Here is a 22,987-nt window from a genome sequence, read left to right on the forward strand (position 1 = left end):
AGCTTTCGGATCCCATTTTCCTCTTAGCTGTTTTGGAATATGTGCCATTGCATCACACCCAGAAACCCTTATATTGCTTAGATCAGGTTTCTTTCCTATCCATATCTCATAAGGGGTGCTATTCTTTAATGCTTTTGTAGGTGATCTATTGTTCAAATATACAGCTGTTGACACTGCCTCTGCCCAAAAATCTTTGGATAATTCAGCGTCAGTCATCATGCTCCTTGCTTTCTCAACAATGGTGCTATTAGCCCTCTCAGCAACCCCATTTTGAGATGGTCTGTACCTTATGGTAGTTTGATGCCTGATTCCCTTTTCTGCCAGAAGTTTCTTCAATTTCTGGTAAATATATTCTCTCCCATTATCAGACCTGATGATCTTGATCTTCTTTCCAGTCCACCTTTCAACCATATTGCAATATTCCTCAAAGATGTCTCTCACTTGGTCTTTAGAACTAAGAAAATAAACATGAGTATATCGTGAGTAATCATCAATAAACGTAAGAAAATAATTACTCCCACCTATGGAACTTCCTGGCAGATTAAAACTGTGTGCCCGACCGAGACTCGAACTCGGGACCTTTGCCTTTCGCGGGCAAGTGCTCTACCAACTGAGCTACCGAAGCACGACTCACGCCCGGTACTCACAGCTTTACTTCTGCCAGTACCTCCTCTCCTACCTTCCAAACTTTACAGAAGCTCTGCTGGTAGAGCACTTGCCCGCGAAAGGCAAAGGTCCCGAGTTCGAGTCTCGGTCGGGCACACAGTTTTAATCTGCCAGGAAGTTTCATATCAGCGCACACTCCGCTGCAGAGTGAAAATCTCATTCTGACTCCCACCTATGGATTCACACTCCATCGGGCCACATACATCTGTGTGGATTAACTGTAAGACTTCTGTGGATTTACTCTTACTAGTCTTGAAGGGTAACCTTGCTTGTTTACCCTTTATACATGTCTCACAAGGATCCTTGGACACACTAAAATTCTGTATTCCCTTTACCATATCCTTTATTCTAGACATACTCTTTCTATTTAGATGTCCAAGCCTCCGGTGCCATAAATAACCTTCTGCTGAATATACTGAATCACTAACATTTTTATGTTTACTGTCAATGGTATCCAACTTAAAAATGCCCCTTTTGTTACTTGCTGTAGCTATAACTTCACCACTTTCACTGATTACTCTTGCACCCTGCATGTCAAAAGTGACTGTATTTCCTTTCTTGACAATTTCCCCTACAGACAGCAGGTTAGTTGCCACATTTTTCACATAATGAACATTGTGTGCTGTAACCATATCTGATTCACCATTTACACTTACATGTAGATCTAGTTTCCCAGCGAGGTGACACTGGAGCTCGTTGCCATCAACAGTAGATATTCCCATATGAGTCTTATCTTTGATGTCATAAAGAAGTGATTTATCTTTAACAATATGCACAGATGCACCTGAGTCTAAAATCCAGTCCATATCACGATTACTCATCCCACCAAAAGAATAAGAACATGAGAGTGCCTTACCTTTGTTATTGGTCCTTCTCTCTGGGCTATCAGTAACATACCTCTTTTGCTGAGTGTCTGATCTTGGGCTTGCTTCTTCTTTGCACTGAGACGCAATATGTCCCATCTTCTGACATTTATAGCACCTCACCGGTTTCTTCTTTTTGTTTTTTGAGTAGAGAGCAGACGCACCTTCCTTCTCCAATGTACAACAGCTTGGAGCACTCTTTACGTCCTGCAGGATTTTCAACTTAACAGCATACCTTTCGGGCAGTCCTGCCAACAGCAATGTTCCTATCCATTCGTCAGTGATCTCGAATCTGATGTTTCTCAGTCGGTTCAACGTGGTTATTATTTTGTTAACGTATTCGTCTACACTCCTACATTTGTCCAGACGAGTGGTAATTAACTCACGTAATAATCCTACTTTTCTCGTAAGACCACCATCCTCGAATGCACTTCGTAAATTGTCCCAGACTTCTTTCGCTGTAGCAGCTTTTTCAACGTGAACATAATTCACCGAATCAATCAGTAATATCAATTTTGATTTTGCTTTCCTATCCTAATTTGAATAATTCTGATCTGTGGATTTCATTGTCCCATCTACCATGTCCCATAGGTTGTCTAAACGTAAATACGCTTCTACTGCGAACTTCCAGGTTGCATAGTTTTCGCGACCTATAAGTCTTTCAATCTGTGGAATTTGTGCCGCACTCATTCTTAACGGTAACTTGCTTTTTATTGCCGTAAAGAACACTGAAAAATAATGTGGAAAAAAATTGCGATCGTCTTGTAAGGATAACTCGCACTTCACGTAAATTGGAACTTTCCCAATACTTTCTCCCTACTATTTTATTGATATACTTATTCCAAATGCAGCCTGGGCCCATAACCTATTGGAATTTGCGCAGCTGAATAAGTATTAAGGAGAAAAAAGGACATTTTACTAATAACTATATTTGCACATTCAAGAACAAAAAAAATTACAGTGAACACAACAGAATAATTAGCGCACACAAAGAGTGTTAGACAATGCCAAAGAGGTCTATTTTACACAGTGCACTTTGCGCCGTCACACACGAAATATATTGTTCACACAATTCCAACAGTATACATAAAAATAATATTGGTATTACTGCACAAACAGCTCTGTCCATGACCGTGCAACAAGAGATAGACTTAACTTACATTTACCAAGAAAAAATAAACATAAAACTCTAAACAGCATTTTCTATCAAGGAATAAAAGTGTACAATATATTACCAAAAGAGATTAAAGAAATTGCAAAAATACACTTATTTAAAGAGGCAGCTAAAAAGTACCTGTTATGCAATAGATTTTATACATTGAAGGATTACTTAGCTAAAACAGAGTAGGGGTTTGATAAAAAAGTTATACAAATAAATAATAATAATAACAATAATAATGATTATAAAATATCCAACATTCCACACAACACCTTCATTTTATGTTTTTTTCCTTCTTTTTTCCTTTCTAGAAATACTTACCCCAAGCTATGCATAGTACAATACTAACACCTACTCCTCTTTCTGAGCTCAACATCTCACTCATTATGAAGGGATGGTGACTCAGTTTTTCAGGATTGAAGTGTTATGAAACAATGTGTGTGTAGTGTGTGCAGTGACTGATAATGAGATATGAGTGAACAATGTGGCATTACATTATTTAATAACTGATTTGTAAAAAGCAGTATTGTGTATACCATGAGTAAATCTAATGATTGTTTCTAACTAGAAGTCTGTAAATATATGTGTATACAAATTAGCTTATTTTAAATTGATCTAAATTTGTAAATACTTTGACATGTCCTATATCCTTGTAAAAAGAGATCTACGGATGAATAAAGCTACTACTACTACTACTACTACTACTACTACTACTAAAATGTTAAAAGTCAAGACTACATTGTTTTAAAAGACGATCATGGTGTGTTGCTCCGAAATCTTAAGTCTAGCAAATTACATAAATGATTACTTCATAAACACTCCAGTCAACCTGAATAAAAATGCCTTAAGAATAGTGGAATCTCTGTTCGAAGAGATCAAATTGTCATTTTAATATTGCTATGCTCCAGAAACAAATCAGAAGTTCCAAGAATAATAAAAACAATGAGAAATAAAATGTCTTCAGGAACTGATGAAGTACCTGGTTCAGTCATAACAAAATGTACTAGTGTCAGATCAGCATCACTCTCACTCATCATAAATATATCATTATTGGAAACAATGTTTCCTCAAACATTACAAATTTCAAAAATGAAACTACAGCATAAAAAGAGCAATCCATATGAAGTGGGAAACTATAGACCAAAAGCTTTGTCATCTGTATTTTCAAAAGTAATAGTGACAGTCATGAAACATAGAATTACAAATTTCCTTGAAAAAATTAAATCTCTTGTCTGTAAACAAATATGGTTTTCACAAAGGATTAAGTACAGAATCAGCTATTACCCATTTCATTTAAAATATCAAAATGGGACGAGACAAGCACAACAATACATTGGGAATAAATTTGGGACTTATCAAAGGCATTTGATACTGTCCAACATGACATCTTGCTAGACAAATTAGAAGCTGTTGCTATACAAGGAGTTGCAAAGGTAGCAGAAATTACTTCAGCCAAATTTAAAAACCAAAGTACTGCTTACAGATCTTATTTTCGAACTGTATCAATTGGGGAAACCACAAGGAAGTGTATGAAAGCTTTCACGACCGGATGACATATCTTCTGGTAAACCTTCCGGGATGTAAGGTCGTGGTCCATGAAACTCTTCAGCTCCTAACGTTTTGTCCAGAGCTGCGCTGGACACCTTCAGAGGGGTGTTTCTCCTCCGGTGAGTCTTGCCGACTCGGCAAGACTCACCGGAGGAGAAACACCCCTCTAAAGATGTCCGGCGCAGCTCTGGACAAAACGTTAGGAGCTGAAGAGTTTCATGGACCACGACCTTACATCCCGGAAGGTTTACCAGAAGATAACACAAGGAAGTGTTATAGAACCTCTCTCATTTCTAATATATGTAAATGACATCAATATTCCAATCAGTGGTACTCATATAACCCTGTACGCTGATGATACAAACGTTGTTGTAAATGATGTAAACCAAGTATTGCCAACATCTGCAGCTAGAGTTTTGGACCATTTACAAAATTGGTTTGAAATGAACAAGGTAACTTTAACAATATAATGTAATTGGACAGATAAAAAAATCTATTCACCAAGCAGCAACGGAACACGCACAGAATTACAGGGAAACAAAGTCACAAAATGACGTGGACCTCAGTATACAAAATAAAGAATATAAGAGAGTAGCTGTCACAAAAATTTTTTGTGTCCATACAGACAAAAATTTAGAGTGGAAAGCCCACGTCTGCTAGCAAGTCAAGTTCTGCTTGCTTTGGTCTATATGTAATTAGAAATGCGTCTAGTAAACAGTGTATCACAACTGTTAACTTTGCTTACATTCACACTGCTATTACCTATGGCCTCACTTTCTGGGATCGCAATAAGAAAATATCGAAAAACCCTCATTACACTACAAAAAACAAGCTGTTAGAATAATTACCAACAGTTTAAGGCTAACAACTTCCAAGTAGCCATTTCAACAGCTAAATATTTTACCTTATCCATGCCTTTACATATAAAAAGTGTAATTAACATAAAAAGTTGCATTGAAATTTCCAAAACCAACTCAGATCTGCTTTCATATAATACAAGAATGTGCAATGATATCCACCTAAAGAGAGTAGACAAGGCTGTTGCCCAGAAGCAAACAAACATTCAAGGTACAAAATTGTATAACAGACCTCTAGCACACATAAAAGAAATAAAAAAATTGTCTACATTTAAGGGATCAATATTCAGGTTTTCAATGACCAACTGCTGTTACAGTTTAAATGAACGCCTTCATCAACCTAGTAACAAACAATTACTTTCATGTCCTGTATGCCATAGTCAATGTCAATAATATTTTCAGTCTATTTTTTGCTATGATCCAAATTAGTATATTGAACAGAAGTTTACAACTATTATATGTTTTTTTTAATCTGAGCTAATTATTCCATGAAAAATATCTTTTACCTAGTTAATCAAAGTTCTATTTGTAATTTTAATGTGAGATTGTGTAGGAGACTGTGCACCCTTGTACTTGTAGGATTATGTACATCCTTATATGTGTATGTGTGTGCATTACATACATTTATTAATTTTATATACTTTTATGTACTATGTACTTCCTGATGAAATCCATGCAGTGTAAGTTGTCTCTAGATGAATACCGTAAACTACATCATCTACTACTACTACTACGACCACCAACACCACCACCACCACCACCACTACTGCTATTATTACTACAACAAGATGTCTGCCTACAGATATTTTCCTATTTTTGGGATTTCCACACTAACTGTAGTACTGTGTTTTGTATTATGTTGTAATACATTCCTTTTGTGCCTGTGTGTTCTACGAGTTTTAGGTGTACAAAGCATTTAGTACCTGTCTGTGGGTAATCAAAATATGTTCATCTATGTGATCTTACAAGATCTGTGTATGTTTTGTCAAAGTCAAATGATTCGTACCTGTGCGGCAGACCTGGGGCATGACGTTGAACAATGGCTCTGCTAATGTAGGACAATTCTCTGTCCTTAGGATAAGTCTGTCTGTCTGCTCACTTACTGGAAAACACACAGAATCACCCTTTAAGTGGTGCAATCTAAGTCGCATCTGCTGTGCTGAACACACTATATTTTTTCTCTAGTCTACTTAAAAGTTAGTTAAATTCTAAATTAGCTGGCTTCTTGTTGGTGCTGGTTTCTGTTGTGGTTTCTGCAGTGGTGCTATATGATTGTTGTTAGGTGTTGGCTGCTGATTGAGAGACATTTTAAGTTCTTTTTGGGATGCCTTACAGTTAGACTGCATTTTTCACACACTACTTCTATTTTTTTTGCTTTCAAACGTCTCTCACTGGTGTTGGTTGTGCTTGCTGTTGTGGTGTTAGTGATGGTGCTGATTTGTGTTCAACTGACTGTCCCTCCCTCAAATTTGTAGTCATCTAATTTGTCTACTTTTATAAGCCTGGGTTCAGCAGTTATGGGTTTTGTATTGGTTTGAGTCTAATTGCTTCACGACTACTAAATCACGCTCTGTGTATTTGTTTATTCCTTCCTTCTTTTGTCCAATTTTTCTTGTGTATTGACCTGCGGCAAGACTAGTTCTCGCCTGTTTCTTAGCTTAACTTGTGGGCAGTAACTATTATTCACTTGTAACAGGCTACCTCTCATTTAATGTGTTCTTCCAGGATAATACATGCAACATTTTACCAGATCTGTCTGTTTTTCCTTGGTCTGTGGCTTTCCCCTGTTGTCTCTTTTCATTATCAATTCGAAATCTGAAAGCCCAGCTAGATGTGATGGAGCCTAATGCTGGCCACAGTCAGGACAACAGCAGAACTGCAGGTGAAATTTAATGACAGCAGCTCATTAGGGGAATGAGACAAACTGACATCCAGTTTAATCATTGGTACAATGTCTTCAATTAATATCATCATCTCATTCCATCTCAATAAATGCCAGACACTTATGTACTGCAACCATCATAGTTGTGTGGAAAGAGTCACCGGATGGGACCAGAAGATATAGATTCTGTTGTTCCTTCGTCACCTTAACAGCAAACTACAACAAAAGCACATCCGATCTCAAACATTACAGAAACTATTGGTAATTTGGGACAGTGCAGTATTAGTGGAATAAAGCTGGAATGATGTCAGTCTGCATTGTTACAAATTTAAGATGACAGCTGTTGCCCCACCATCCCTGGGGTGTAGATATGGCATTTGCATTGTTGATGTCACCACCCCTATTCCCCCTCTCCCCCACTTTCCCTCACTTACCCAACTTCCCCTCTTCTCCCCCCCCCCCCCCCCCTCCCAAATTGGGAATTGTCGAGAAAACCCAAATTGGGAATTGTCGAGAAAAAGTTTCAGTCAGTGCTGAGCTGCTGGAGAGGAATGACATAAAATATATTCTTTATTTATTTATTATTTATTTTGGCAGGAAATTTGTTTTTGGTGGTGTTATACTGCTGCTGGATTTTCATACAGCTGGCTCCAGACTCCACCACTCCCTGCCATCGCGTTCGGCTGCCGCCTGTTCTCACTTTTACCAATTGTGCATGTGTGTTTGCCTTGAAGTTCGAAGATCGACTGCTCGAGTCCACAATACTAGCACAAAAAGGTTGGAGTGGAAGGTACTATCTTTATTTTTGGCAGGGAATGTGATCAATTGATGAGATGTTGGTGTTGGACAGAGAGGAGCTTAATAAGTGTGTTACCAGTAAGCATACAGCTGAGGACTGCATCCATAGTCTCCTATACCTGGAGCAGGAGGAGGTGATAATGGAGAAGCATAGGGGGAATAGCATTGACGCAGTGGGAGACTGAAGGTGCATCTCAAAAGTCATAGAGACTATTATCTGTGCAGGAGATGTTTGTGTTTTTTGAAATGGTTGCTCAACCCACACTTCAGGAGACAACTTCGCATCCCTTTTACTAACTGTATGTGTCTCGCTGTTTGACTTGGAGTTTGCTGCAGATGCCTCCCATTGCATTATTGTATGCACTACTCAACGAACACTCTGCAACTCTAGTGCTCAAAATTCAAATAAATGATGACCTCTTCATTTCTCAGCAGCTTTGTCCTATTCACTGCCCCCCCCCCCCCTCCCCGAGAAGTCACCTTGGTACGGCTGCTGAGGAACTTGTACACAGATACATGGTAAGAAGGGATAGGACAGCAAACTATCACTTAAGTCTAGGAAGGCCAATATACACAACCAGAATTGTTGTAAAATGCTCCATTGCTCTAATTATACACAAAAATTGTCATGAACAGAAACTACCACTTATAACGAAGGGTCATAATGCGACACATACTGAACTGGAAACTGAGAAAAATCATTGTAATAACACAACTACCTCAAAAAAACGACCCAAAAAGATCTCACCATGAGAGAGTGGCAGCAGTGGCATGTGTGTTCACCTCAATGTGCATTCTCTTCAATGTGCAGATACAGACTAACCAGATTAGAACCAATCTTACACCCCCCCCCCCCCTCCTATCTCCCTTCTTCCCTCCCAATCTTCCTCCCTATCCTCCCCGCCCCCCCCTCCCCGCCCCCCCTCCCCCCCCCCATTGGGATACAGGTTTTTAAGGCCAATTCTAACCTGTTGCTGATGGTACACAAAGAGATCCACCTAATGGCAGTGATAAACTGTTTCCACACTGTAGATATCAGTCACAGATGGATAAAAGACTCCAGAACAGTACACTTCCTGTAAGCAGTTAAATGTTTTTCTTGGAAAGACTGGCGCCCTGGAACAAAAGCAAAGTACCTGACTATCTGTCCTACACGAAGAACTGAATGGTAAACAGCAGTGTGCTTTCAAACATTCTGGATGTGCTAACACTATCTGAAAGTGGTCCTCAGGTAAGTAAAATCAGGCTCATGTAGGAAAAATGTTGTAATAATATGTCCTGTGTCAATAATATGCACAGAGATCTTTATAGTAGTCATATCATCGTTTGGAGATCCACCCGCTCTGTTTTCTGTACTGATGCCTTAACCTGTCTGCAAATTCTGTAAACCTAGTAACCTTACTCAAAACTTCGTAGTACATAACATACGTCTTAGCCTCACCCAACAAGCACAATTAGGCCATCTGCAACGATATCTCCTCAGACCAGTTGCATGAGCTAGTTGTGAATAACACATTCTGTATAAAAATAGTGACATCCTCTGATGTTTTACCAGAAAAAGTGGAAATAAGGCCAGTGGCTGCAGGATCTATGGATGGTAATTGAACTGGTAATACTGCTTTAGACGTATCAGACCGCGACTGTATCGAATCCATCATTAAAATATGCAATTCTTGAGCCACCTGCTCATTCTGCTCCTGCAATAACTTAACGTGCTCCATTAGAGCGGAAATTGTATCTGTAGTAGAAGCTGCTCACATTTGCACTATATTTGTGCAATTTCCTTCTCACGCGACCACACAAAACATATAAAATATTACTTATTGCTCCGTCTCATTGCCAACCAAGGACTCTTCTTACAGTCCTCTTTCGCATGACCATAATTCACGCATGTGGAACACACAACAGGAACATATCTATCACAAGGCACACTATGGCCAGACAAGTTACACATTTTACACACTATTGGTACTAAGTACACTTCCCTACAACTCTCCTTAAACTCAAACAAATTAGCCAGATCATTATGTTTCACCAAAGTTACATTAAAATGACTGCATCCTAAGCCAGACAGGATCACAACAACAACAACAAAATATTTGTGTGAGGAAGAAAGCTGTTCAGGAACTCACCTCACAACTGCTGCTACTGCTGCTTGGCTCTGGTACGAAACACTCGTACAGGCTCCCGACGCCACTTCTGCAGGTGGCGACTTTTGGGAGGTGTGGCAGGTGGAGGTTGTATGAGGAGGCACTCTCCCAGGTCGCCATTTGCCAGTTCCTCTGGAAAAAGGAGGTGGTTGTTACCTTTGTACGCCGATGGGCACAGTCAAAGAAGAGTGGCTTTTAACCATTTATTTCTGCAAATACATATCTCCTTTAGTGGTGCTACCATGGACCTCTGTGAAATTCTGTGGCCAGCTGCCTGATACAGGGTTGGTATATGCCAATATGGACACAAAACGAAACATGCACTGTATTCCCATTCCAATGCTGTAACCATCGTTCCACAAAAATTATCTCCCAACCAGAGCAGCACAACTCCAGTAAATTACAGCATCATATCTGGCATTCAGATCAGATGAATTTGATGGTTAAGGAGTGCTTCTCAAATGACAGTCAATTACATGGGTAATAATCTGTTTGCATGTGTGTGTTTTTTGATGGAGATCTAAAATGCAGTGAAAAGTGTCAAAGAGTGCTTTACCAACTTCAACTGGATTGAGCACACTCATTTACTGTATCGGTCTGACTCTATTCATTACAGCAGCATGGCGCTGCACTCCTAAGTGAAATAGGAAGAGGATACAATCATTTTCTTTTGTCTGCAATGATCTTATTCAGACTGAGGATGATGTCATAGCTGAGTGAAGTTCCAACAACTCGATCATATACCTATGTTAAATTCCTCTGTCTCTGCAGTTGATATTGTATCTCATTCCCATATCAAAATATCCCCCTCTGCATATATCACCTCCTCATCTGAGGGTGCCAAAGAGAAAAGAAAGTAGGAGATTCACGATCACAGTCTTTTAAACTACATTTGTTTCAATCACAGTTTTTCACACTACATTTGTTTCAATCACAGTCTTTCAAACTACATTTATTTCAATCACATGCCGATGGGCACAGTCAAAGAAGAGTGGCTTTTAACCATTTATTTCCACAAATACATATCTCCTATATCACTACATTTGTTTCAATCACAGCCTTTCAAACCACATTTGTTTGTATGAATGTATGTACGTGTGTATGTGGATGAATAAACAAACTGGCAGGCAAGGGGGATGGGGGGGTTTGTTGACAAGAGACAGAGTCATGGACAGCTGGTTGGTGGAGGTAGGGTTGTAGTTCAAATACATCGCTGTTGGGCGATCCACCCTGGAATCACACTACTAGCTGTGGGTATGGGTGTCTGGACTGCTGGAAACATCCTGCATGGTTAAATTATGTCTTTTATCTTTATTATATCACTAAGATCTCTTTTTAATTAAAAAGCAACTAGATTGACATTGCAGATTACAAGTCTTGTATTCATTAACAGTGACTCACGTAAGAAGATATTCCTTTGAATCCCTTCTAGACAATGTATTGCCCACCTGAAACATCAATGTTCTGCCCCCTAGTAGTTCTGTGACAGAATTACAGGAAGAGGGTTTAAAAGCAGGATTTGAAGAATGGATTCTTATTTATACGACATAGATGTTAAATTCAATGAAATGAAAAGCATGCGGTTGGGTTACTAACTTGTGGAACTACAATCTGCAGTGTTTACTTTATTTAACTCATAAGTGAGAGCTACTTGTAATTGAGAAGCACTCCGTAACCATTTGATTCACTCAGTCAAAATGCTGGTAATTCACAGAAGCAGTGAGAATGGTGTCGATCAACAGCAGAAATTGTTTAATTCACCAGCAGTATAGTCAGCTTAGTTACATACTTTTTCATGTAGGAATCTCACTGTAGTGTTTCTAAAGTGAATTCCTTTTAGTAGATATTTCACTGGTGTTGAAAAAACATATATGGTTTAAGTTCTTACAACTTGCAGACACAGCTTGTTTCGTGTGCCCCCCCCCCACCCCCCCACCCCCCACACACACACACCGAAAAAACCCTTTGGATAAGTCATCATTTTATAAATTCAGTAAGATGGACGACTTTCTTATGACCCTACCCCATGGAGCACCATGCTTTCTGGCAGCATGATCCTGCACTGTCCACTGAGTGGTTAACATGTAATTAATGTGACCACAGTCCACGTGCAGTGTACCATAGGTCACATATATTGGAAGACATAGTTTTTTAATGAATCATGGGAAGCAATATCATACCTTGATATTATATTATACTTACAACCATGATTCATAAAACCATGTATAGTTTTAACAGAAAATCGACATAGTGATACTCGCATCTATTTTTTTGTTTCATCTTCCTGAAGAATCAAGGCTGGTGTGCACTCACAGTGTAACGTAGACACTGCTATCATGTTTTTTTGTAATACTTTCTCGTTTACGAGAATTATGCCCCTCTCCTCCTAAGACACACTGATGCCACTCACAAGAAAAATATGTCTACCCATTGTAGAATGTTTGCTCAATGTTGGTTACCGTTTGGTCTTGCCAACATTACGTTATTGACAGTCTTCTACTCACCATAGTGTGTGGAACTTGCTAGCTGAAAGTATTTTTAGGGAATGGTGGATGGTGTTAAGTGCATATTTTGTAGTATATTCATCATCAGATCCAATGTCCTCGGTGGATTCAATGTCATCGATTTAATACTCAATGTAGCAGGCATACAACAAGAATGAGTTTATACTCATTTAGCTGCTGATTTCATTGATTTTAGTAGTATATCCTCTATTTGCAGTGTTGTCACCAAAATATTAGTTTCAAAAGTGTAAGACTACATCTTTTACGTGATGTGAGAAAAGGTCTGTCAGTATAGTATTCATTGTAGCACGTATAAGTTCATACCATGAGAGTAAGTTTACACTTCTTATCTGGTGATGTCATTGTTTTTAGTAGTATATCCATTTATTGCAAAGTATTCATTTTAAAAGCATGAGACTACATGCTTTACAAGATGTGAGGTGAGCTTTGCTGGTACAATATTCATTGTTGCAGGCTTAAGAATCACACATGGAGAATACACAATGGTAATACTTCATGCAGCAAATGAGTGTTCGTGTTTATTCAGTCAGTTGTGTGTGCATATTCTTTTCAGAGCTGCTTTCAACCATCCACATATTTACCTAGAGTCTTGTCAACAACCATTCTACTTAGGTGGATGTTCTTAAAGATGACATTCTCTGAGACGAGCAAAATGTTTCTTTCTTCCATGGTAGACAAGAAATTGCAGAAACACACACAACTGTTATTCAGTACAGTGGAGCATCTGGAACCTCTACCAGACAGCCTTTGGACATTTTACATAAAGAGGTAGAATAAATGCAATCGATGATCGGTTATAACCGCATGTAGCGTTGAACACTGCTCTCCACTCTCCACCTTTTTTTTTTGGGAGGGGGGAGGGGGGGGGGGGGGGGACAGAGCAAGCGGATCAGTGCACGACTACTATAAAGATCTATATGTATCTGATTTACACAGGACATATTATTTCAATGTTTTTCCTACATGATCCTGATTTTACTTAGCTGAGAACCACTTTCAGACAGTGTTATCAGATTGAGAATGTTTGAAAGCATGCTGCTGTTGACCATTCAGTTCTTCATGTCTGACAGATAGTCAGGTACTTTGCTATTGTTCCAGGGGGCCAGTCTTTCTAAGAAATACATTTAACTGCTTAAAGGAAGTGTACTGTTCTGGAGTCTTTTGTCCATCTGTGACTGATTTCTGCTGTCCAGAAACAGTTTATCACTGCCATTAGATGGATCTCTTTGTGTACTGTCAGCAACAGGATAGAACTGACCTTAAAAACCTGTATCGCAATTTGAGGGGGGGGGGGGGGGGAGGGGGAAGAGGAGGAAGGGAGGATAAGGAGGGAGATAGGAGGGGTGGGGGGAAATAAGATTGGTTCCAATCTCGTTGGGAGGGAGGGAGATTGGGCGGGAGGGAGGGAGATTGGGAGGGAGGAAGGGAGATAGGTGGGGAAGGAAGAGTCACTCTCTCATGGTGAGATCTTTTGGGGTCTTTTTTTTTAGGTAGTTGTGTTATTACAATGACTTTTCTCAGTTTCCAGTGAGTATGTTGCATTATGACCCTTTGTTTACGATGTTGATTTCTGTTCATGACTATTTCGGTGTATTATTAGAGCAGTGAAGCATTTTCCATCATTTGTGAAGTGTGTATTGGCCTTCCTACACTTTAGTGATAGTTTGTTTGTCCTATCCCTTCTTACCAGGTATCCGTGTACAAGTTCCTAAGCAGCTGCACCAAGGTGACTTCTCGATGGCAGTGAATGGGACAAAGTTGCTGAGAAACAGAGAGACCACCATTTATTTGAATTTTGAACACTAGGGCTACAGAGTGTTTGTTGAGTAGGGCATACAACATTACAGTGGGAGGCATCTGCAGCAAAATCCAAGTCAAACAGGAAAATACACACAGTCAGTTAAAAGGGATGGCTGGGAGGGATGATGGAAATGTGAAGGTGTCTCCTGAAGTGTGGATTGAGCAGCCATTTCAAAAACCATGAACATCTCCAGCATCTCTATGAATTGTGAAATGCACCTTCAGTCTCCCACTGCATCAATGCCATTTGCTGGAAAGCATTTCCCCTATGCTCGTCCATTATTACCTCCTCCTGTTCCGGGTGTAGGAGACCATGGATGCAGTCCTCAGCTATATGCTTACAGATAATACACTCATTAAACTTCTCTCTGTCCAACACCAACGTCTCACCAACTGAAAAAATTTCCTGACAAAAATAAAGACAGTGCATCCCTCTCCAAACTTTTCTGCCAATCCACAAGCTGGGGCAAAGGGTGACTGTAGGATAGTTTCGAGCACCCTCTGGTGGTGGTATTGTGGACTAGAGCAGTCAGTCTTTGAACTGCAAGATGAACATACATACATGCGGTCAGGAAGATTGTGACTGGGAGGCAGTGAAAAGTGGGGGTGACAGAGTGTGGAGGCAGCTGTAGGACAATTCAGCAGCAGTGTAATGCCATTAAGAACACATTTCCTGCTAAAGTAAATAAATAAATAAATAGATAGATAAATGGATAAATAGAGATTGTACCTTAAGTTCTTCCTCTTCAGCAGCTCAGCACGGACTGACCTTTTTTCACCGGCCGGGGTGGCCGAGCAGTTCTAGGCACTACAGTCTGGAACCGCGTGACCGCTACGGTCGCAGGTTCGAATCCTGCCTTGGGCATGGATGTGTGTGATGTCCTTAGGTTAGTTAGGTTTACGTGGTTCTGAGTTCTAGGGGACTGATGACCTCAGAAGTTAAGTCCCATAGCGCTCAGACCCATTTGAACTGACCCTTTTTCCTACCAGTTCACAAGAGGGGGAGAGAAGGTGAAGTGAGTTATGGAAAAGGGAATGTGAGGTAGATGAGGGGAAGTGGGAAGGGGGAAGGAGTGAGGGCAGTGATGTCAATAATGCAATGTTGCCACATCTACACCTCAAGGAGAGGTGGTGGGGGGACAGCTGCTGTCATGGTTAATTTGGCAACAATGCGGACTGGCGGCATTTCAACTTCATTCCACTACTTGCAGTTGCCTCTCTACCTTAGATCTGAAGTATGAATACCATAGGATACATGTATACCTGGAGGACCATCCCAAAACTGCATTCTCAGTTCTCTGAGGCTGTTTTCAATATTACAGGATGCCATTTAGCTTGAAAAATTATCCGGCAATGTTTCAGCATTTGCTGGATGGAATTCTTAGGGATTTGAAGCCTTACCAGTGCATGGCGTACCTGGATGACAAATCATTTTTGCAAAGGGCGTGGCAGAGCGCATACAATGTTTGCAAAAGGTTTATAAAAGATTATGAGCAGTGAAATCAACATTAAGCACAGAGAAATGTGGTATTACATTAGAAGTATTTATGTATTTGCGGAATGTTATTAGCAGTCAAGTGGTTAAGTTGGATCTGAGTTTGATATAAGCAGTACAGAATTTTTCAATTCCTAGTAATACCAAGGATTTATAGTCTTACCTGGGGTTAGGGTATTATTATAGAAAAGTCATAAAAGAGTTTCCAGGAAAAGTGAGACCACTCCCACAACTTAAGAAAGTGGGCAAAGTTCGAATGGACAAGGGAATCGCAAGACCTGTTTGAGGAGAAAAAGAAAGTGAGTTTATCTAGGCAATGGATGCTTCTAATCAGATGGGGTATTTTCTAACTCAAGTAGTGAATAGAGAGGAGCATCTGGTAGCATATGCTTCTAGGCAGTTGTATGGAGAGAGACTTAAAATGGTAATGCATCATTCAGCCCTTAACTGGTTGTTGGGGCCTAAGACCCTTCAAGTAGGCTAAGTAAATGGACATTGAAGTTACATGAATCTCAGTACGAAGTTGTGCAAATGCCTGGTAACAGACACATAAATGTGGATAGTTTAAGGTGTAAATAACAGTGAAAAAGACACTGGCTCATGACCTTGCACATTGGTAAGTAGCGCAACAGGCCAGCTTGAAATGTCAACATTATGAGTCACAGCCACAATTCACTGTGTGGGACACGTTACTGTGTAAGACAACAAGATTGGTGCCACCAGTCATGATGCCTGCAAAGGTAAAAGAGGAAGTGCTGAATGAAGTTCATGACCACGTATTGTCAGGACATGAGGGTCGTAGAACAATTAATAGAAGAGTGGTGGAGCTCTACTTTTGGTGGAAGTCTAGGAAAGAGAATGTGGACTGGGTTGCAAGAGGTTGTGCGAAGTGTGCTCAATGATCAGATATGAGCCATAAGTTAATACCTTGGAAGTTACCAGAAGAAAAAGAGCCTTTCAGAATGATTGGGTTGGATGTCTTCAGGCCATTCAACAAGACTCCAGCCAAGAATCGATTTGAGTTAACCATTACTGATCCTTTTTCTAAATATGTGGAAATTATTGCAATCCCTAACCAACTGACAGTAATTGTGACAAAAGCATTGGTCAGCAGCTGTGTGCTCAAATTTCTGTCAGAAACTGTGATCACTTATCAAGGGACATTTTTTATGTCCAATTTGTTAAAGCAGCTGTGTAATTTGCTAAAGGTTACGAAGTTGAGGATGAGTCCATTGCCCACGCAGGCTAATGGTAGGACAGAGAGGGTACATCGTACATTGGGAAAGATGATGTGCCACTGTGAGGGCATATACCATAATGATTGGGACATATATTTATCCTCCATTATGAGTAGGTATAAATCAAAAGTTCATTCTGGGACAGTGCTTTACAGGGGTGCATACTGTCACTGTTAGACAAAATAGGGCTGAGAAATGGCAAGAATGAAGAGTCTGTTAAGGATTTTGCTGAAAATGTTAAGGAAATTTGGAAATGTGCACAGAGAGCAAACACCAGAGCTTTAGAACACCAAGAGCAGCTGGGGCATTATGTGGACAGGTTGCCACAATATAGAATCTGTCAGTGGGCAATGTTATCACACCCATACATTCTGAAGGGTAAGAATCAAGAAATTTGTAACTCATTGCCAAGGACCACACTAGGAAGTCGAAACAACGTCACCAGTAAATGTCAAGCTTCAATTACCGACTCATTCAGCTATTGCTCATGTGGAGGATCTGAAGCTGTTTCAAAGTGCCGCAGATGTGTCGGCACAGGATAGAAGTATGAGTAGTAGGAAGGAAAGGAAGTGTGGAAATCTTACACGACCTGTACAGTAGGTTCCATACGGGTTGAAGCCAAGAAAGTGAGATAGGATAGTATACATTTGGATACGTGTGTACATGTTCATTGTAAATATAAGTGATTATTTTACCAGCACAAAATGATACTGGGGAGAATTACTTTTGTCTTTTATGTTGATTTGTGTGGAACTTAGGTATTTTAGGGTTGAGTTTTCTTTTGTATGTCTAGGTAACAGCAGACTTTTGCAATTTAGCAGTGTTTCGCCTCTTCACCAGGATGGGAGAGGGGTTGCTGTGGGTACTACCATTGGGAACCAGAGTCCTTTTTGCAAGGCAAGAGGATATAATACTGACAAGTCATTGTTGGGCGTTAACATTGATTCTGAGAGCTTGTGAAATGCATAATAAGACATTTGGAAAATGTGTTTATGGAGTTACAGAGGGAGATGGAAGGGAAAGATGTACTAAAAGAAATGAGGAGAGTTTGATAAATTGCATTAGTCGTACTAACAATTGCGATTGCAGATGAAGCAGACAGTGGAATCAGTGCCATGCATGGCACGGCATCATAAGTGGGATTAGTTTGACACGGGAAGATTATTAAAAACAGTTTTTAAGACTGCAGATGTTGGGGACATCTGGGAGCTGAATAGTACAATGGAAAGAGTGAATGTTACAGCAAAGAGAAACAAAGCCACTGTGGAATGGCACACTACACAGTTAACCAGTTTGGAACAAGGTCTACTGAACAACACATGGGTATTGCAAAGGCTAATGTCGAAGGTAATGCACCTGGTAAAGGCAGCAGAAAATATGGTGAACTAGGACCTGGAAGTTTTACATACTTGGATGGATACTTTGGATAAGAGAATGGCAGTAGCAAGATTGTTTCAATCTTTGGTCAATAGTTTGTGAGACACTTGGATAGTAGTAGAGGAATTGCAAGAAGCAGTGTGCTGTGTGCAGGCAGCTGAACCCCGATCTGTTGCTGCTAGGCCAGGTTGGCAGGCCTACAGAAACTGCAGAAGGAATTGCTGCCAGAATTAGAACTGGTAGTTGAACCATACAAGACAAATTACCATTGTATTACCACATGGCAGTGGTCATGATTGGAACAGATTATATTACTGGTATTTAAAAGAAAAAATAATGTAATATTATATTATCACTTTTGCTGGTGGCAAGCTTCTGAAATGGTAAAATGGTGCATAGAAAATTTTTACTTGTGGATAATGAAATTATACATTCTGCCAACCGGCATCAGATTCCCATCCGACCGACTAAAACTTTGACCGATGGCATTGTTTAGAGGCCAGTGACCGATCTAAAAATTACGCATTTTGCATGATTACATTGCCCGGATACTGATAGAAAAGACCGCTAAAAGAGATCTCAGGGACGCTGAAATAAAAGTTTGATAAAGTAATAGCCGACTGAATACTAGTAGTGTTTGGCAGTGGCTACCAAACAACTCATCGGCAACTCTCCTTTACTGCAGACTGAAAAAGTTCTAAAATGCAGCATAATAATTTGATATATGGGATTAATGACAAAGGAAAGTAGATTCTTAATTAAAATATGGCTTTTGTAATTAAATTAGCGTAATTATTTGGCCAAAAGTTACAGATACAAGCGAAACTTTTATTTTGTGAAACAGCCATTTCATTATTATCTTCCCTGTGTATTGTTCTTGCGATCCAGGTCTGTCTTTAGGGAACTTTATTTATCACTAATTTATAGTTGGCATCACTAGCTACAGATCATGGTGTATTTTCAAACTGAGTGAGTCGAGTTCTTGACTGCTTACTTGACAGACAGTACTCGTTTATGCTTTATAGTGTTCTCCCCAGGCATTTCAAGAATGTCTCTCCAGAGTCACTGCTTAGAATTGTTAAACAAAAAAAATTCATTCAGTACATAACTGCAAACTTTGTGTGTGGCGACAATTAGGCATGCCTTCACATGGTGGTTTTTTTTTTTTTTTTTTTTTTTTTTTTTTTTTTTTTTTTTTTTTTTTTTTTTTGATGAAGTCAAATTTTTACTTGTCCATTACCTCACCAATGCAATAATATCTTTTATAAGTTCACTAAGTTACTTTTGTGTGTCAACGTGTCTGTACGCATCGAAGCCAAGTCATGTGCACCGGACTTCTCACTGTGTTGGCTGGCGTGCAGTCCACAACGTTGAGTTTGACATGAACTGTTCACTTTATGTAACACTTATTTACTTCATACATTTTGGATTCCCAACGACCCTTGTCCACCAGTTCACGTTGCAATCTTCATTTATAAAAACACAAATAAAGGAGCCCCTTTTTCTTATCCACACCAGTCTGTTCGTTCCCTTGATCGCTTCTTGTACAAATTAACTGACATAGCTTTTACATTCGTCTTTCTTACAAGTGGCCTACTTCACATGAATAATGTGTCGCTCGTGTGGTTTTTTGTGTTAGCCATGTTTGTTACAATGCATTGCTCATGGTCTGATGTTCACAAAAGTCTTTATTTCCCTCGTTTTATATTTCGTAGATTGAGAACCATTACCTAGGTTACCGTCTTGTTACCATGTACCTATAAAATAATCCCATTCTAGATACGGATCAGCAATGAGCAAAGCACAAACAAAATCCAAACAACACAGACCGCGATCACGAAATTTATACATGCCTCCGAAATCGCTTGTGTCAAAAATCTAAACTCCTGCTCCGCATATACTCATATAACTCATGGTTTCACATTATCTGACATATAATGAATCATGCTGATGAAATTGTGCTAGTATGCAGTTGCTTAGCAATTACCTAACTCAAAATATAATTCATATCAACTCACATGAAACAGATAAGTAAGAAATTAGCTTATACATAAATATTCACATACAAAATAAAATATCAGTCCAATAGCAACAATGCCTACCGCAATTACGAACTACGCAAAATGCAGAAAATCCTAAGTTGACCACGAATTAAATGAGCTACGCATTGCAGACTATGAATGCATATTGATAACCATAACTTTTTTCCATGTTGCTGCTTGGAGTCTACTTTAATTCCATTACATCACCTAATTTCATTTATGTTTCATGTAGCCGTCATTAGTTTCTTCTTGACTTCAACAATACAGTCGGTTCATGAAAAACAGAATGAACAAGCACCATACAATTTTTTTTTAGAGCACCACGTTGGGCGCCAGTATAGTGTTACTGGTATTTTTAAAAAGGTAATGTAATACTACATTTATCACTTTTGCTGGTGGCAAGATTCTAAAACATTAAAATGGTGCATAGAAAATCTTTATTTGTCATCATTCACGTGATCAGACCCAGTTAACCGCACGCCACCACAGTTAGAGCTCTCCATCTGTCTCTGTCTTCTGCTATCTGTCTCCAGTTTTTCGTTGACTCCCAGCTGCAACAAGTCTTTTCTCACTCGATCAATCCACCTCTTTCTAGGTCTTCCCACTGGTCTGCTGCCTGATGGGATACAGCCCATTGCAATTTTGGGCCACCTTGTTGCCTCCATTGCAACTAGATGTCCAGCAATGCAGTCTTTTGCTTCTCATCACTCCCAAGATGTTATGTTCCTTGTACAGCTCTTTTAATTCTGTGTCATGGCGTCTTCTCCATTCTCCAGTAGTCTGATCTCTGACTAGTCCAAATATTTTCCTGAGGACCTTCTTTTCACATGTAAGCAGTCGGTTAAGGTCTTGTTTTCGAGTGCTCCAGGTTTGAGAGCATAAAGTACTACTGACATTATTAAAGCCTTATACAACTGCATCTTTAGTTGTTGAGAGACACTTCTACATTTTAATATAGGTTCTAGAGCATGAGAGCATCTGTTTCCCACCTGCAGTAATGCTTTTATCTCTGATTCAGTTGATGTTACTTCTGTAAAATCTTTCACATGTTTATACCTGGTGTTGTTCACAGTTAAATCTTGTGAGTTTTCAATCTTTCTTCCTATGATCACATACTCAGTCTTTTCAGAGCTAATTTGTAGACCAATCCTAGCTGCCAATTACTCCAAGGCCTGGATACTTCTTTTCAGATCTTGTGTGCATGCTAATAGTGCAATGGCGTCTGCATAGGACACATGTGTAATGTGTTCATTGCCAATTTGAATGCCCTTTTTTCTCCCCCCCCATGAACCATGGACCTTGCTGTTGGTGGGGAGGCTTGCGTGCCTCAGCGATACAGATAGCCGTACCGTAGGTGCAACCACAACGGAGGGGTATCTGTTGAGAGGCCAGACAAACGTGTGGTTCCTGAAGAGGGGCAGCAGCCTTTTCAGTAGTTGCAAGGGCAACAGTCTGGATGATTGACTGATCTGGCCTTGTAACAATAACCAAAACGGCCTTGCTGTGCTGGTACTGCGAACGGCTGAAAGCAAGGGGAAACTACAGCCGTAATTTTTCCCGAGGGCATGCAGCTTTACTGTAGAATTACATGATGATGGCGTCCTCTTGGGTAAAATATTCCGGAGGTAAAATAGTCCCCCATTCGGATCTCCGGGCGGGGACTACTCAAGAGGATGTCGTTATCAAGAGAAAGAAAACTGGCATTCTACGGATCGGAGCGTGGAATGTCAGATCCCTTAATCGGGCAGGTAGGTTAGAAAATTTAAAAAGGGAAATGGATAGGTTGAAGTTAGATATAGTGGGAATTAGTGAAGTTCGGTGGCAGGAGGAACAAGACTTCTGGTCAGGTGACTACAGGGTTATAAACACAAAATCAAATAGGGGTAATGCAGGAGTAGGTTTAATAATGAATAGGAAAATAGGAGTGCGGGTAAGCTACTACAAACAGCATAGTGAACGCATTATTGTGGCCAAGATAGATACGAAGCCCACGCCTACTACAGTAGTACAAGTTTACATGCCAACTAGCTCTGCAGATGACGAAGAAATTGAAGAAATGTATGATGAAATAAAAGAAATTATTCAGATAGTGAAGGGAGACGAAAATTTAATAGTGATGGGTGACTGGAATTCGAGTGTAGGAAAAGGGAGAGAAGGAAACATAGTAGGTGAATATGGATTGGGGGACAGAAATGAAAGAGGAAGCCGCCTGGTCGAATTTTGCACGGAGCACAACATAATCATAACTAACACTTGGTTTAAGAATCATGAAAGAAGGTTGTATACATGGAAGAACCCTGGAGATACTAAAAGGTATCACATAGATTATATAATGGTAAGACAGAGATTTAGGAACCAGGTTTTAAATTGTAAGACATTTCCAGGGGCAGATGTATACTCTGACCACAATCTATTGGTTATGACCTGTAGATTAAAACTGAAGAAACTGCAAAAAGGTGGGAATTTAAGGAGATGGGACCTGGATAAACTAAAAGAACCAGAGGTTGTACAGAGATTCAGGGAGAGCATAAGGGAGCAATTGACAGGAATGGGGGAAATAAATACAGTAGAAGAAGAATGGGTAGCT

General features: G+C 39.8%; 1 long non-coding RNA gene across 1 annotated transcript in view; it reads right to left on the minus strand.

The window, feature by feature from the left end:
* The window catches only part of LOC124798493, a 77,132-nt gene that overhangs the window by 38,148 nt on the left and 15,997 nt on the right, over positions 1 to 22,987 (minus strand). Inside the window, exons 2-3 of the long non-coding RNA XR_007016946.1 lie at positions 9,906 to 10,055; positions 6,100 to 6,195 (exon numbers count right to left, since the gene is read on the minus strand). This is a non-coding gene — a long non-coding RNA (uncharacterized LOC124798493). The remainder of the gene's footprint in view (positions 1 to 6,099; positions 6,196 to 9,905; positions 10,056 to 22,987) is intronic.

The sequence above is a fragment of the Schistocerca piceifrons genome, chromosome 5 (genome assembly GCF_021461385.2).
Source record: "Schistocerca piceifrons isolate TAMUIC-IGC-003096 chromosome 5, iqSchPice1.1, whole genome shotgun sequence".
Taxonomy (NCBI): domain Eukaryota; kingdom Metazoa; phylum Arthropoda; class Insecta; order Orthoptera; family Acrididae; genus Schistocerca; species Schistocerca piceifrons.